Here is a 10,814-nt window from a genome sequence, read left to right as displayed (position 1 = left end):
AGAGTTATTAATACATAAGATAAATTAGCATTATTCAATAATTAGCACTATTACCCTACTTTACTGTTTATTTTTCTGCCATCTTCGATATTAATATTAATATTAACTTACTTTAGGTTAAACGATTGTTAAAACTCCTAAAAACATAAATTTAATGTACATTTTTGGAATTCAAATTTTTACTTAATGATTTTAATATTAATATAGTGATATTGTTATTCTGGTAATAATTGGAAAAAAGAATAATAGGGAAGGTATGTATATTAAAATATTGTACATGAATAAAAATGCATTCCGAAGCTAAAACCTTTATTCATCACTTTGTTCATTTTCTATTGAGGATTCCTCCACTGCTTCTGTGGTTTCTTCCACCTAAAAATAATAATAACAAGAAAAAAAACCATAAACTTATGTAACTCAATATAATGGCTTAATAAGTAAATTCTCTTATCAACAGCAAGTCATGAAGTTATGCGTCATAGACTAGTAATACTAACATAGACAAAATTTTCCCAAGAGATCATAGATGTTGTCTTACTTGGTTGAATACAAATTCTATGTGAGTAATTGATAATCTCTAACATTCTTCAGAACAATAGATATGATTTTCTAAATGCTTTTCTTCTTCACAAATGTCACAATAGTACTTTCTATAATCATCGTCTACAAAAAAATTTGAGTATGAAACGATGAATATGATATTTAAATTTAATTAAATGTGGTAGTAAGATACACTTCAAATGAAAATTGATGTCACAAAACGGGCAGCGAAAGAATGGCACATCACTAAGAGATTCATGGCATTTTTTACATATGGAAAGGCCATGCTCATAGTTTTCATCCATATTGACAAAGAGCTTTTGACATTTAGTTCCGAAGTAGAAAAGAAGGTGCTTGTCAGACTTGGATTTCAAGGCTCGCATTAAGGAATTGGCACATCGAAGGTGGAAGCTGAGATAATATTAACTTCCACAATTACAATAGTTAATGCTGTGCTCCTCCATCGTGGTACCACAAGCACAACATCTATAGCCGTCACCAATGACAACTGGGTGCAAGTGGTATCTTGGAAGAACAGGGACTTATATCTCTTGTGGGAAATCCAAGACAAGATTCATGAAGCACATAATGACAATCGATGCAACTATAGGCTAGACCCAATGTTGGTAGGTAGCAAATGCTGCACTTAAAATTTTGTTTGGGTTGGTGCTTCAAATTGACGAAGAAAACCCTATGGTCTTGGTTGAGAAAACACGAGATGGATTATCTCTCCATCTCTTTTAGCCTTTGGCTCTCATTTCTGGGTGTTACTGTAGAAGCGCATTTCACATCAAGCATGAAGTCGCATAGGTATCACATGTAAACAAATCCAACCAAAAGTTAGTATTAAGAATGACCTTGAGAGGGTGATCGGGGTGAAAGGGGTGTTCCACGCCATGAGACAATTTGGCGCATGTTCTATGCAAGCAGTATTCGCAACTTTCAAAGACATAGGCTTGGCTAGAAATTTCCCAATTGCAGGCCTTGCAGAGATGAGCCTCATTGTTTCCAATTACCTCATAAAATTGTAGGGGATGTCCATGATTAAACTTTTTAATCTGCATATATATCAAAGGAAGGGAAAAAAAATTGTATATATGGTTAACCGAAGTTGAACAACTTATAACTACTTCTAAAGTAAAAGTTCTTTAAACAACTTATAACCACTTGCTTATTCTCTGATCTCCTGGATCCTTCAAATTAGAAAGGTTATTGTTAATTTTATCTTACCTTAGCTTCTCTAAATACAAGAGAACTTTTCCTTTAAAGGCAGTTATAAATTATAACTACTTTTAAAGGATCCAGGAGATTTTGTATTTCCCTTCTTTGTTGCCTCTAGCACCATCAATTTTGGTATCAAAGCTTTGCTATGTAGCTAGAGCCAAAGGTCTATTCATAGGCAATCTTTGTACATATGAATAAACTAAGTAACCAATTAACATTCTTTCCAAGCCTTTTCTCGAGGCAAACATTTATACTCATATTATAAATTTCTCTTGAAAAAGAGTAAATGTGTTTGAATCTTTTTTTTTAATTGTGAGAAAGAAGATTCGAACCCTACTCTTGAGGCAAGGGAATTATGCACCAACCAATGAGCCAAATGTTCAAATGCTATTCGTACCTTATTTAGCACACACTGAACACTAGCAACATATCTATATTTTTTGCAATAATGTATAGGATGTTTTGGATTTCTTTTTTGAGAAAATTGTGAGAAATAACCCTTTTAATAAACTCACTTCAAAAATTACCTTCACTATAAATTTGACTATTTTTAGATAATTTTTAGCATGACTTAACCAAAATACCCTTTAAACCATTTAATCCAAATTAAGTAGTCCCGGTTTCTTTCTCCTTTTTTGCCATTTAGATAAAATTTCCAAAATTAAATTAGTTTTAGCTATCTTGCCATCTAGCTCTCCATCGCCATCGAGGTCTATATCGCTATCCAACTTTCTCACCATCCAACTTTCTCACCATCCCAAAGTGTAGAGATTGCATCAAGGTATTTGTTATGGGTTCTTGGGTTTATTTTTTTATATTCATAGAATGCAAAGTTGATAGGTAAATTACATGACTTTGGAAACTTAAATCTGGTTGGGAATAGCGAAAGCAATCATTTTATAGGCGATGCGTGAATATTTGTTAGGCATTGCGTCACTAGATATTAAGGTGAGTGACTAGATATTAGGCATTGCATGACTGATTATTAGGAATATTAATCTGTTTATTTGGCATTATGTGATTGAATATTAGACAATGTGGGACTAGATAGAAGGTATTGCGAGACTACATTTTAGGAATTAGTGAGTTGTGCATTAGGTAACGAGATTTTAGGAATTGCTTGACTAGTTTGCAGGCATTGGGTGACTAGTTTTTAGTAATTGTGTTACTTTATCTACCTAATGTTAAAGATGATTATCTACTAATTTAACCCCTTTAATAACAAGTTCTGTAAAATTAGAAAAGAATTAGGAATGGTTAATAACCAATTCAACCTCCTTAATTCCACTTATATCAATGTAGAAAACCATCTACATTCAGTTAACACATAACTATGAAATTCTCTCTTAATGCATCGATTTATGAACTAACCATATTCATCAAAAAACAAGCCTAAAACCTTTGAACACCTTCCAAGAGACAACATTCATGCCTATAAATAAAGGGAACCATTATCCATTTTAATCAAAATCATCTGAAGGAAAATCTCAAAAATCTCATGGCTTCCAAATGTTCCAAAGGCGAAACTGGGAATGGGGTTGCTGTTGAAAAGGAAGATATCCCCGACAATGTTATAGCATATTTGGTCAAGTTGATGGACCAAATTGAGAACACGGAAAAGGACATGTGTGGGTTGATGGATAAGGTGTTGCTTAGGACAGAAATCTTGGAGATAAAATTTTGGCCAGTAACAAGATTCTAGTTGAAGTTTATGAAATAATAGATGAGATTAAGAAGAAATAAACCATAGTTCATATGTTGTATCATTTGCTTTTTTTCAGCTAATGAAAAAAAATATTGATTTATCACATAGTTTCCATAAAATGAGATACTACCTTTAATTTCTATTATGCTGAATAACTTGTTAACTTACCCTAATTTCTTAATTTTCTATTTATATGAGAGAAGCAAAAGTATGATAACAAAAGTTGGAATATTATTTTATTTATAAGCATTAAGTGAATGGATATTATGCATTGTGTTAATGGATATTATGCATTGTATGAATGGATATTAGGCATTATGTGTCTGGTTGTTGTGTATTCCGTGATTGGTTTTTATGTATTGCGTGACGTAGGGCCAATGCGTGATTGGGTATTTTGGCATAATGAGAGTGGATATTAGGCATTGCGTGACTTATTATTAGGTATTGCGAGAGTAGCTTATAGGCGTTGCGAGAATTGTTTAATGCATATCTTGTTTTGAGACATTTCTTGACTACATTTTAGGTATTATGTGACTAGTTTTTATGTATTTCATGACTTGTTGTTATATATTGCATGACGTTGGGCCAATACATGGCTAGTTATGTTGACATAACACAAGTGGATATTAGGCATTGCATGACTAATTATTAGGTATTGTGAGACTCGTTTATAGACGTTATGTGAATTGTGCAATGCATATGTTATTTTGAGACATTTCTTTACTACTTTTTAGGCATTGCTTGATTAGTTTTTATATATTTCGTGACTTGTTGTTATGTATTACGTGACGTTAGGCCAATACATGACTAGTTATGTTGTTATAGTGTAAGTGGACATTAGGCATTGAGCGACTTATTATTAGGTATTGTTAGACTAGCATATAGGCATTGCATGAAATGTCCAACGCATATCTTGTTTTAAGACATTTCTTGACTACTTTTTAGACATTGCGTGACTGGTTGTTATGTATTACGTGACGTTGGGCCAATACATGACTAGTTATTTTGGCAAAAAGTGACTGGATATTAGGCATTGAATGACTTATTATTAAGCATTGTGAGACTGGCGATGGGTGACTTGTGCAATGCATCTCTTGTTTTGATGCATTTCTTCACTAGTTTTTAGTCATTGTGTGAATGTGTATTAGACATTATGAGACTGACTTTATGCTATTTTGTGACTTAGGCATTGTTTAAGTGGCTTTTATGTATTGAGGGGTAATTTTCGATAAATTGATTATTGAAACACTTATTTTTTGTTAAATTTCAACAGCCTACCAAATGTGAAGCATATGATTACGTACGGTGGTCATTGAGTCGATGACATTTACAAGGGTGGTGAGACACGAGTGAGGGGTGTTGTGAGTGATTTGTCAATTTCGGACCTAGTGAAGCTAGTTGAAGAGATTGTTACGGTCAACTCACATAATAATGAAATCGAGTTACCTGCATTGCTCAATCATGCTGCAGGGGTTTTAGGCATAGTTATCAGGGACGATGAAGATGTATCAAGTACCCTACGAGATGAGAGGGCAGTTGTTGTGTTTGTGATAGTTAAGGCATGAAATGCAAATAATATTCCACATGAACATATTGTCTAACATAGTAATCACCTACAGCAGAATGTTAATTATTCTGACATACCACACCATGCATTTCCTAACAAACAATAATGGCAATCATCATTGATGTATTCTCATGAGTTTGATTAGCCTGGTACACACATGAGGTGTTTGCAAATGATGTCTGCACAATTTTGATCAGAATGTGCATCGAACGAAATACTTCATACTTTGCAACAAATGCAACCATGGCTTAAAAATGCAATGGGTCCATTGTCATTCATAAACAACACTGTGATGGTTGTGAGTGATGATGATGCATCTGATCAAATTTAAGATAATGTTGAAAAAGATGACATTACAGATTGGAATGATGAGTTGGAGGATAACTGTGAAGATGATTACATTGGCAAACATGATGATTGTTCAAAGGATGACAGGCATGAACAGAACGACATTTTGGATTGCAATCATGTAGATGGCAGTATAGAACATGCCACAATTGTTATGTTAGAAGATGCTCATGCAATACTATGTCACAACTATTGAATTAATAGATGTTGAGGGTGACAACTCTATTTAAAACAACCTTATCACACTTGAAAACAGAATTTACTAGCTTGATAATAGTGATCAAGCAAAGGTAAATACAAAGGTATTTCATCAATGGATTATTCTAGGGGTAGATATGATATCCTTCCCAACAGTTGCGACTGAAGAGTCCAGATCAATGGACGACCACCTATATTGTGAATAATGTTTCCATCAAAGGTCGAATTGAAACGAGCTTTAAGCATGTTGGCACTAAAAGAGCATTTTGATATTAGAGTTAAAAAGTCATGTCACGCTTGTTTGGAGGTTACTTATAAGGAGAAGGCATGCAAGTTTGCTTTGCGTACAACAAAGTTGCCTAAAAGAGAATATTGGAAAGTTTAGACGTTCAAAAAAGTACACTTGAATACCATTGATGGTTTGCAATATGGGTATAGAACTATGAGTGCGAGGTTAATTGGTGAGCTTAGCTCCCTCAAGCTGTAAGGAAATAATGTAACTCCATTGAGACCTAAGGAAATAATGAAAGACATGAATCACAAGTGGGGATTGCAATACCTATATGATAAGGTTTAGTAACTGAAGAAGTATGAGAGAGTCTTGTTTTCGACCCCTTTAAAGAGTCATTCCAATTCTTCCCCTCTTATTTCCATATGTTGGAATGTGAAAATCCCGGTACTATCATAGTTGTTACTATGAATGGGGAACAACGATTGAAATATTGTTTTTAGGCATTTGAGGAGTGTATCCGTGGGTTTAGTGATGTAATGTGGCTTGTAGTTGCTATCAATACCACACATCTGAAAGGCAGATTCAAGGGTATTTTGTTTGTTACGGTATGCAAAGATGCAAATGAATGGATATATCTAATTGCGTTTGGCATTGGCCACATGAAGGACGAAGAGTCTTAGTCCTGGTTTTTTACCCAATTGCGTCATGCAATTGGTTGTCCTGAAAATGTAATGTTCATTTTTGATCATCATCTTGGCATTAAGAATGTAGTTGAGAAAATGTACCATGACACACATCACGGTCTATGTAATTATCACTGAGGGAAAAATGTTAAAAACAGGTTCAAGTAGGAAGATGTTACTGTGATTTTCACCCTAGTTGGCAATTGCTATAGGCTTGCCAATTTTAACAAACATATGAATTAGTTGAAACAGCTTTGTAAACCTACTTACGATCGCCTTATGATATTACAGCCTAAGAGATGTGCACGTGCACAGTCACTAGTAAGGCGCTACAAGCTCATGACTTCCAACACTATGAAGTGTATTAACTTATGTCTGAGGTAGGCAAAAAAATGCCAATAACCGTGTTGGTCGAGTGCATCAGAGGCAAGTTCCAACATTGCTTCCATGATCGGCACAAGGAGGCATTGAATTTGACCATGTCCCTCAACCCATTGGCTAATGATTTATTGAACACACAGTTCAATGAAACATGTCACTTTTCCACACAACTAATCGTTCAGGTGGAGTTCCAAGTTATAGGTGGGACTAAGGATAGAGTCGTCAGCCTATTCACTAAGATGTGTTCATGCAATGAGTTCTAGACTAATCTACTCCCCTGTACGCATGCCATGGCAATAATAAGGTATGAATATTGATGTTTTCTTATTATGCATGATGAATTGAAATTTTAAATTGTTCACCAACTGTGATTTCATTGTCTTGGCAGTGAGTGTAAACATGCATCTATTGAATTTTGCTCAGACTATTACAAGACTTAATCTTGGATGGAGGGATATATGATTCCCATTCGCCAGGTTAGGCATCCTAGTGAGTGGGACATCCCCCATGACATTCAACAAATTGTCGTTTTGCCACTAATTTGGCAAGGTCAAGTGGAAAGACCTAGGAGGAAAAGGATTCCATCAACTAGGGAAGGCAGCCAACGACGTAGATTTTCACAATGCAAGAGCAATGGTCATAATAAACAAAATTACCAAACTCTGTTTGTAGGTCAATCGACAAATCCAGAAACATTGTCTACTTAATCGACAACTCAATGACAATGACGACGACGATAACGACCCAAGGCATGTTCAATTTGCAAACAAACTGGGCACACATGAAACAATTGTCCAATGAGAATTAGAAACTCTAAGAACGTGTTGGGCGTTGTACCTGAAGACAATGGCTCCTCAGACGTCAACTGTTAAGGATTGTTTTAAACTTGCCATTGAGATTTGCATTGAATAATACTATTTGAACTTGAGTTTGACCGAGTCTGGAGATGATACTCTGACGTCATAAAGATGTATGCCTCTAAAGATAATATTGTGGGATCATCAAATGCATTGTGCTCCTTCATAATTTGTTTATCTTTGTAAACAATTAAATAAAACCAAAAATTGTTAACTGGTTTAGGGATATTGTAATTTGTTTGCTAAAACAATTTGTAGTTTATTGGTTTTTTTTGTTATATGTAGTTTAACTCTCATGTGTTTACTTATACTTTTTATTGAGGTTTTAGGGCATTCAACTGGATATTATGTTATGATGGTTCTTGGGGTTGGGTTATGGTTTGATATTGTCTATCATAATTGCCATGTAATAAGTGAGTCATGTAATGCCATCCTAAACCCTACTTCAATGAACATGACACACAATAAGTGAGTCATGTAATACCATATCAAATAGTCATGCGATTCCATATCAAATATTCATGCGATTCATGCACACTATTTGCACAATGCATATGTCACGCTATGACTATCCCTATTCATGTAATGCCATATCAACCTGTAAGCCCCCATAGTATTGGTTAGTGTGGGCATTGCATTATATGCCTATGTCCTGCAATTTATATCAACATGTCACACAGTCCATAAAGTGATGGGGTTGGCATATGCAAACTCATAAACTATGGCATGTAAATTACATAAAATACTAATGGAATTTAAGATATGAATAAGAAAAAAACAATATTGTTACTGAACCCATCTACTTATCACATCAATGAATACCAAACTATTCTTATTGCCTTTCTCTTTGTTAAATGATACAAAAAAGAATAATTTGTAAATGATACAGCAAAGAATAATTTGGAGATGATACACAACAATGTTACTTTGCATATTAGGAAACAGAATAAACAAATTAAAAAAATTAACAAGTCACAATATTTGCAAAAATCTCTAGGGCAAAACCTTTTTGAAGGCTGTCTATGGTGTTTACCTTCAAGGTATGATCCTCCAAACTGATCAATCACTACAACCAAGCGATAACCCAATTCCTGCAATTGTGCAAATCTTGTTGTTTTGAGGTTATTACATTTAACTTATACCTTATTCGCGTAAAAGGTTCCATTTGACAATATGAGTTGACAAAATACCTGACCCAGTGGCATATAATGGAAAACAATGTTGTTAGTGGACCCATTTGCTTATCACATAAGTCGGACTTCATTACATCTGTTCGACTTTTCGATGAGTTAACTAACGCCATATTCCATTTCAGCAAATTGATGTGTATTACCACCCACTGGCTATCGAAAAAATATAGTACAAGAATTGAGCCAACTTCGTGCCATGGCAAACCCCACGGAGGACTCCCACCCCTCACATATTCAAGCACATATTCTGGCAAAATTATCTCAATTAGCTTGAATGTCTTATTGGTTAAGGGAGGTTGTATTTTTTTTCTTAAACCCAGCAAATTAAGTTGTCAATTAAGTTACACACAATAGTTAGATGCCGTTTACTCATACCCCATACATTTTAATAATTACAACTCATTAAAATATACTTACATAGAAGTAGCTGTCAACAATGCATATTCTCTACTTGTAGAGTTGTGGATGGTGCTCGTGCGCTTACTTAAACGTGAGCCTGATGCATGCGTCAATGTGTTGGGTGTCCAAAAACTCACTCGACATCTCTAATTGCTGAAAAAAATCAGGGCCCTCCTGCCCTTCAATGCCTAGAATGTTAACTTTACATATATATATAATACCCATGCCAAAAGGTCTATGGAATCAATAATTTAGAACTATTAACCCTAATATCGCGTATTGTTATCATTTTAGATAGCTTGCTCATTTTTCATGAAGGACTCACATCTGTCCTTCAAATCATCCTTTACTCTACGCTAGACTAATAGCAAGTTAACGTATGGGCTTAGAAGGTATTTGTTGGCTATGCTCACACAGGCATCTTTAACCTGAGGTGAATGTGCAGCTTTAAGAAAAGATGTGATCTGACCATGTTGGGGGGCTTTTGGTGGAGTTGGGACACAAGCAAGATGTGAAGAAGTTGTAGTTAAACTACTCGCAGGATAAGGTGCCTCTTCAACCTTAGGTGGAGGTGGACCCTCTAGAGAAGGTGTGCGTTGACAATGTTAAGGGGCCTCTAGTGGAGTAGGGACAAGAGAAGGATGTAAGGAAGTTGTAGTTAGACTACTAGCAGGATGATCTCTAATAGAGGTAGCGGGAGGTGAGCTTGGAGTCAATGTAATTGCTTGATTTATGCCACTTGCATCGTCAAGATCAACCTCAATACTATTTCCTTTTTTGTTGCATGCACCATCCTTTTCACCCATCAATTGACACTAGACAATGACAAAAATCAGACACATTAAAATAGTGTATACATCATACACATTATAACTCATGCAAAGAAAAAAGATAGAAGCTTATACCTCATAACGGTTGATCAGTCAACTAACAATTCGATCCTCCAACCCTTATAGTGATTGCTAGATATTTAGATGTAGTGATTGTATCTGCAATTGTATCGCCTATTAGATCTTTGACCGCATTGCCCACTGGATCTCCAACTACATTGCATGCATATGCATTTGTATGTCTCACTCAACCTCCATTTGTAATAACTGCATTTACATTTGCATGTCCATTTGTATCTCTGTCCGCATTAACTGTAGGTTTTTCTTCCATTGTGTCTGCATCTGTTGCATCTCTCACTTAAAGCTTGTAGTCATTTGAGGACGTAATGGTGGGTTACTAGCTTAAACATGAAGAGCATCATGAGGGGCTACAGTAGAAGCAGAAGCAAGAGTAGCGTGAGGAGTCACAACAAGTGTAGTAAGAGTAGCAACATGATGAGCAACATCGAGAGTAGCATGAGGAGAAGTAGCATCAGGAATAACATGAAGAGTAGTAGGAGGAGCAGCAGAAGGAGAATCAGGTGCCTCAACAACACTAAAAGCTTCAGCAGTAACGAACTAGGCATGGACTTCTTTGTCCATGGTGCAACTCTGCTTAAC

The sequence above is a fragment of the Theobroma umbraticum genome, unplaced genomic scaffold, assembly GCF_002168275.2.
Source record: "Theobroma umbraticum cultivar Fairchild unplaced genomic scaffold, ASM216827v3 scaffold_39.0, whole genome shotgun sequence".
NCBI classification, from domain to species: Eukaryota; Viridiplantae; Streptophyta; class Magnoliopsida; order Malvales; family Malvaceae; genus Theobroma; species Theobroma umbraticum.
This window is presented reverse-complemented; position numbering follows the sequence as displayed.